The following is a 7,389-nucleotide window of genomic DNA, read 5'->3' on the forward strand; positions in this document are numbered from 1 at the left end:
AGATGTTAACAGACATCTTTTAAGAAAAAAATCAGATATTAATTCAATTTGCCATTTCCCCCCCTCCTCAACATGACTAAGAAATAAAGTTACAAGTAGTAATGCGTGCATTTTAAAACAATTAACTGGCTGAATTAACCCTTTAAAAATATAACTATACAGTATTATTGCACTCCATGAATGTGCAGTATTCCAAACATGCCAACACTGAAAGACTGTCTTGCACTGAGGTTTTCCAAGAAGTTCAACGAGGCTGCAAATAAAGCATCTGGTCTGTACTAACAGTGTGCTGTCTTCAGTATAGACCTTCATCAGAGCGAACCACGGCTGCTCTTGCAAAAATCCATTCATGCAAAAGAGTTTTCAGGGCTGAAAGATGAGCCTATGATCAATGATGTGGGACTGAATCCATATGCACATTGAGCTTCATTTCATTGTCAAGAATTTGAACAAGCTGCCGCATGGATGGAAGGTGCCCAGATTCCAGCTTTGACCATACTGGTACATCATTTAGCGTTATTTCAAATGCACCTGTTGACATACATTGGTTCTCAATCATGTTACTTAGGAAGAAAACCATCATACATGCATAGACCTTATTTTCTTGGTCCCACTGCCACATGCTAGGAGCCTACATGCCAAAGAAAGCAAAAGGATCCTTGCCAACCATTATTAAGCCTATTAATACTAGTTTGAAGACAGACAGGAAAGATGCTATGTGTCTATATATTGGTTGAGGGAGGTAATTCTCTCCTTCTATGCGGATGTTTGGGTACCGCTGGCTAATAACCCGCATGTACTCCTCAAACGATAGCCTCAGGAAACACAGATCTGGAACTTGAGCAGCGGCCCTGTGGCATCCTGCCTCCGGAGCCGCCTGCCTGGCCCGCTGCCCGCGTTGGCTGAGGCCTCGCCCAGCAGCGCCGCCTCCACGAGCAGCAGCAACGGGAGCCGCATCATCCCAGAGCCACCCCGGAGCCCTCGGCCCAACACTGCACCAGCACCTGTATCTTCTTGGTGTTAATTTTTAGTTCAAAATTAGCATAGGCAGCAGAGAATTGATCCATACTTTGTTGAATCTTAGTTTCAGAGTCTATTTGGATGCACAATCTCCACAAACAGAAAATCATTCACTAATAATCGCTCTATTTATGCCTTTGATTGTAGCCTTTTCAAATTGAAGAATTTGTTGGCAGTATGGTCACTGTGAAGGCATTTGATATCATAATTGAAAAAAACACGCTGAAGAGCATGGGAACAAGGACATGGCCTTGTTAAACTCCATCGGTGACTGAGAAACTGTGAGAGCATCATCCACTATCCAGAACCAGGGTAAATATGCCATCAGAAAGTTTGCATACAATATTAATGAACTTCCCTGGGGAGTCAAATTTTGACATAATTTTACATAGGCCCTCATGACTGAGGCCTTGATCAGATCCACAAATGTTGTATACAGAAGCTTATTCTACTCCTGGAATTTTTCCTGGAATTGTTGTCAGCAAACATCCTATTGATTGTGCCTTGACCCTTTCTGAAGCTACATTGGCTGTCAAGTACATGATGCTCTTCCAGGTGAGGGATCAGCTTATTAAGGACTCTTGCAAACATCTTGAGGACAATGACTAAAAGAGAAACACTCCTGTGAATGTCAGAGGACAAGCTATTCACTTTGCCTTTGCAGATATACGCAAAGGAGACATCTTTTAATTCCTGGGGTATAACCTCCTTATGCCATATAACCTGGAAAATTTGTATTAGCAGTGGACCCCCTCCCCACCATCTCAGCTGGAATAGAACCAGCATCAGGTACTTTGCCAAATGAAAGGAACTTAATGGCATTTGAAATCTCTTCTTCACTTGAAACTGCAGCTCGAGAATTCTATTGTAAAATAAAAATTGAAAGAGTCCACTGATCACCTCCTGAAATAGATCTTTAAATGAGAATTCCCAGGAATATTATAGCCAAGCTTCAGAGTTCTCAAGTCAAGAAGAAAATATTGTAAGCAACCAGAAGGAAATAATTCAATTATCAAGATGCAACAATCAAATTAACACAAGATATAGCAGTTTATATATTAAAAGATCATAGGGTTTGGAATATGATATTCCAGAAAGCAAAAGATCTTGGATTGTCACCAAGAATCAACTACCCAGCAAAACTGAGCATAGTATTTTAGAGGAAAAGAGAGCCATTCAATGAAATAAGAGACTTTCAAACTTTGTGGATGAAATGACTAAAGCTCACAAGAAAATATGATCTCCAAGCATAAAAGCATAAAAGGTAAACAGTATAACCATAAAAGCATAAAAAAGTAAACAGTAAAGGGAGTTGTAAGGGACTTAATGTTGTTGAGCTATTGATATTCTTACATGGGAAGATATTGATGACTCAAATGATCTTTCTCATTTTTTAGGGCATTGGAAGGAGTGTATATAGATAGGGTGCAGCTGAGATTTGAATAAGAAGAGATAATAACTTAGAAAATAAAATTAAGGTGGGAGAGATTAATTTATTGGGGAAAAGGGAAAGGGAGAGGTAGAATATAGTAAATTGTTTCACATAAAAGAGGCAAGATAAAGCTTTTTCATGGAAGAAAGGAGGATGTGAGGGGAAGTGAGTGAACTTTACTCTCCTCAGAATTGGTTTAAACAGAGAATAGCATGCACAGTAATTAGATATAGGAATCTATTTTCCCTACAGAAAAGTATATGGGAAAGAGATAAGAGAAAGGGGAGAAAGGGGATAGAAGAGAGAGAAGATTGGGAGAGTGTTTAGTGAGAAGTAAAACACTTTTGAGGAGGAAGCAGGTAAAAGGAGAGAGAAAATAGAATTAACAGGGCAAGGGGAATAGAATGGAGGGAAATACAGTTAGTAATAATAATTGTGGGAAAAATTTTGAAACAAATTTCTCCCATAAAGATCTCATTTTTCAATTCTGAAGAACTGAGTAAAATTTATTAACAAAAGAGTAATTCCTCAATTGATAAATGATCTAAAGATGTGAACAGTTTTTAAATGAGAATATCACTGTGTTCCATTGATTAGAGAAAAATGCAACTTTCAACAACTCTGAGATTCAACCTTATACCTATTAGATTGACTAAAGAAAAATGATAAATTTTAGAGATGATGTAGGAAAAATGCAAAATTAATGCATTGTTGGAAGAATTATAAAATAATTTAACCATCCTTTGGATCAATTTGGAACTATGCCCAAAGGGTTTTAAAACCATGCCTAATCTTTGATCTAGTAATGCCACTGTATTCCAGAAAAGATGAAAAATACCTATATGTATACAGATGTTGATAATACCTCTTTTCTGATAGCAAGGGATTAGAAATTGAGGATATAACTCACCACTTGGGGAGTGGTTGAACTAATTGTGGCATGCGATTGTGATGGAATATTATTCTGCTATAATATAAAATGATGAGCAGGATGCTCACAATAAAATATAGAAAGATTTATATGAACAGATATAATGTGAAAAGGACTGTATACCAAGCAATGGCACCACTATAAGATGATGTGCTGTCCTGGGACCAAGACAACACTATAGGACTTAGGATAATGAATGCTATCCATTACTGATAAAGAGTTGATGGGATCTGAATACAAACTGAAGAAATTTATTTTTTTATTTACTTTTCTTGAGTTTTCTATTTTTGGGAGTGTGTCTATACTTTCTTTCACAACATGACTATTATGGAAATGTTTTACATGACTACATATTTTTAACTTATATCAAATTGCGTGTTTTTTCAGTGACAGAGTGGGGAGAAGGAAGTGAAGAAGGGAGAAAACATGGAGTTCAAACTTTGAAAAATGAATGTTAAAAATGGTTTTATTTGTAACTAGGGGAAAATAAAATAGTAAATAAATTACCCCAAATTTTGAAAATGAAGAGCACATGCTTTATTTGAAGTATTCAGTTATTAAAGTAGAGAAATAATGGGAGATACAAGGTCTTGTTCATGCAATAAGGGATGAGGTTGTGAACTAATGTGATTAGTCATATTATTGCAGAATGCTTTATAAGATACAGTGAAAAAGAATGAACAAGAAGACAATGATCTGAGCATTACAAAATATCAGAGAAGAAAAATGCTCAATGCTTAGAAAATTATTTTACCAAAGTTTGTCAACCTGATAGACTAAAAAAAAAAGAGTGCCCTCCCAAACATAAAGGAGTTTGGAGGAAGGGTAGATTTAGAAAAGAAATACTTTAAATATGTTGAATTTGAGATGCAGATCAGTTACCAAGTTTGAGGTGTCTAACAGGCTATTACTTTTTTATTGCTAGAATTGCTATTCAGAGGAGAAATGGGTAAAAATGCAAAAATGTATTAACTATCAGCATAGAGATAATAATTAAAGTAATTGTGGGCTTATGAAATCACTGAGAACTTAGAAAGAAGGTGTAAAAAATTAAGTAGACACCTTTATATGGTATATATAATGACAGGGTAGACCATGAATCCACCAAAGACCATGAAGGAACAAACAGATGGTTTGGAAAATTAGGTCAGAATAAGTTTTATTGTTATAGTTGCATATATTGTCTTCCAGATACTGCTTACTTATCTCTATACAAGATTATTCAATTTTTTCATGGCTGTGGGGAATCCTCATATTTTCCATTTCTTATAGAGAATTGTGCATTACATTCATTTGATACAATGCATTCCATGATTCTCAAACCAATGGACACTCATGGTCCCAGTTTGTTGCTACCACTAAAAGTGCTACAGGGATTAATTGAGCATATATAGAATCTTCCTGTCTTGAATTTTATAGTGAATAGGAGACTGGACTGGAGTCATGAAGACTTGAGTATAAATCTGACACTTACTAGCTGTGTGACTTTGAGCAGTCACGTAACCTCATTTTGCCTCAGTTTCCTAATCTGTAAAATAAAGACTATAATACCTCCCAAGATTGTTGTAAGAATTAAATTATATAATAATTATAAATTTCTTAACCAAGTGCTTAGAAAATAGCTAATTTTTTTTCATTGATTCTACATTGTTTTCTAGAATATGTGGGTCAATTTACTGTAATATCAATAATATTGAGCATTTTCATCTTCCCATACTCTTTTTTAGCCCTGACAATTTCCATTTTAAAAAAATGATTTCTTCTATACATATGAGATAAATATAATAGTCATTTTAATTTTGCATCTCTTGTTACTAGATTTGCAATATTTTTAAATTATTTATACATTCCATTTCATGTTCTAAAGAAAATTTCATAATAGCATATATGTATATATACAGATATACATTCATATGTATATATACAGATATATATTCATATACACATATGTTTACATATATATATATATACACATATATATTCTATGATCTCTAATCTATTGGGAAATGACAGTGTCCCATTTAGAATTATCTAATGTTTTTACAGACCTATGTGAAAAATATGAAAAAATACATTTTCACTTATAAATTTTATTTCTGCTATTTTTGTTCATGTAAAATTGAACTTATGTAATCAAAATTATTTTTTTTCTCTTATGAATTCCTCTAACTTCTGCTTGGTTACTAATGTACCCCTAGCCAGAATTGTAAGAATTGTCACTCTTCTTCTTGGTTTAGATAACACTGGGAAGTTTGCTCTATTAATTTTAGGTTTTTATTTTTGTTTTTGCTTTTCATGTAAAGCTCAGAACCCTGATTTACATGTTTAATTTTAAATAGATGGAAATATTATTTTATTGTTATTTTCTATTTTATGATTAGACCTTGTTGTTCCTCTGTACATAGTTATTCTAAAAATTTTTTTCATATAAAACCGTGTCTTTTTGATTCCTTGAATACATATATGTATTATTTATATAGTTCCATAAGTTAAACCATTAATAGAGTAACAACAATACCATTAAACCTATACATTAATTTGCCTATTATATTTAATATTTGACAAAATCCATCCATCCATGTAAAATTATTATTTTTTAGATTTTGGGGGGGTAAATGATATTTTAAAATTGAATTCAAATGTCTTGATAGATTCAGATTTTCATATTTAGCAATTTTTCATTGGTTTTTATTGAAATGTATATTACTATGATTCACTTCTTATTTTTATTGTGTTTAAATTTATATGCTGATAATTTTATTAAATAACTTTATAGAGTTTCCAAGGGTGAAGGTTACTTTAATATTTCATTCTTTCTAATTCATTTAATTAACACTGAACATTTCAACTCATAAATAAATTTCTTAATAAATCCAATTCACATTTTCTATTGAAAGTTAATATATGGGGCAGTTAGGTGGCACAGTGGATAGAGCACCAGCACCGGAATCAGGAGTATCTAAGTTTAAATCCAGCCTCAGACACATAATAATTACCTAGGTGTGTGGCCTTGGGCAAGCCCCATTACCTTGCAAAAACTAAAAAAGAAAAGTTAATAGTTAATCCATAATTTATTTTCTTATTTAGAAGTTATAAATACATATAATCTTACAAATATGTTATGGGAATAAAATTTTGCATAGTTTTCTGAAGTACTTATTACTTTGAGAAATCATATATAATCTAATAAAAATTCATGCAAGAAACTTTTTTCTTTCCCTAAGAAAATTCTATAATTAATGCCTAAAAGAAAAACTTGTTGCCAAATAACTATATTCCTAAAATTACAGTGTGAGAAAATGCAACTTTTAATAATTCTATGCCTTTCCTAATTGAGAAGACTGTGGGAACAGAGAAATTATAGTGTGAGAGTGATAACCAGATTGGAACTTAATGGCAATCACTATTACTAGGGTTCTAAATAAGCCCACTGATGTTAAAAATATTTTTCTAAGAGTGTCACATATGATCATCATATTCTAGAGTCTACAGTCAATTTAAGTGATTCTGACATATTTCCCATAATTGTACACACTTTTGGGAATTATTTACCATAGCTATAATATTCAAAGATGTATATATCTTTGGTAAAGGAAGTATCATTTGAACTGAGAATTAATGTTAGTAAAATCATGTTGTGGGGGGAGACAAACAAACTTGGCACCCATATGCATATATGGAAGCAGTCTTTTTTTTTGTAATGTTCACATCTCTCTAATTACAAAAAAGCAGGGAAAAATATTAATATCCTAGGCATATGCAGGAATTTCAATTATCTTTTGCAATATGTTATGATTTTTCATGTTACAAAACATTGTTATTTATACCAATGAGATCGTGATGCATTTTCAAAGAATAATTTTTGAGTAATTTCTTCAGCAATTAATCAAAAGTTTGTTTTTATTGTTATCTCTATTATATACAGAATGAGGGTATCCCACAGAGGATTGAGGCCTGGAATCTCTGAAAAGAAACTTTGACTTCCATGGTTTCATTAAGTAATAAA

General features: G+C 33.0%; 1 pseudogene; it reads right to left on the reverse strand.

Annotated features, from left to right (window-relative positions):
- Window positions 1-332: 332 nt before the first annotated feature.
- On the reverse strand, window positions 333-960 carry LOC141495003 (thioredoxin reductase-like selenoprotein T; annotated as a pseudogene).
- Between the last annotated feature and the right edge of the window lie 6,429 nt (window positions 961-7,389).

Source organism: Macrotis lagotis, chromosome 8 (assembly GCF_037893015.1).
Source record: "Macrotis lagotis isolate mMagLag1 chromosome 8, bilby.v1.9.chrom.fasta, whole genome shotgun sequence".
Classification (NCBI taxonomy): domain Eukaryota; kingdom Metazoa; phylum Chordata; class Mammalia; order Peramelemorphia; family Peramelidae; genus Macrotis; species Macrotis lagotis.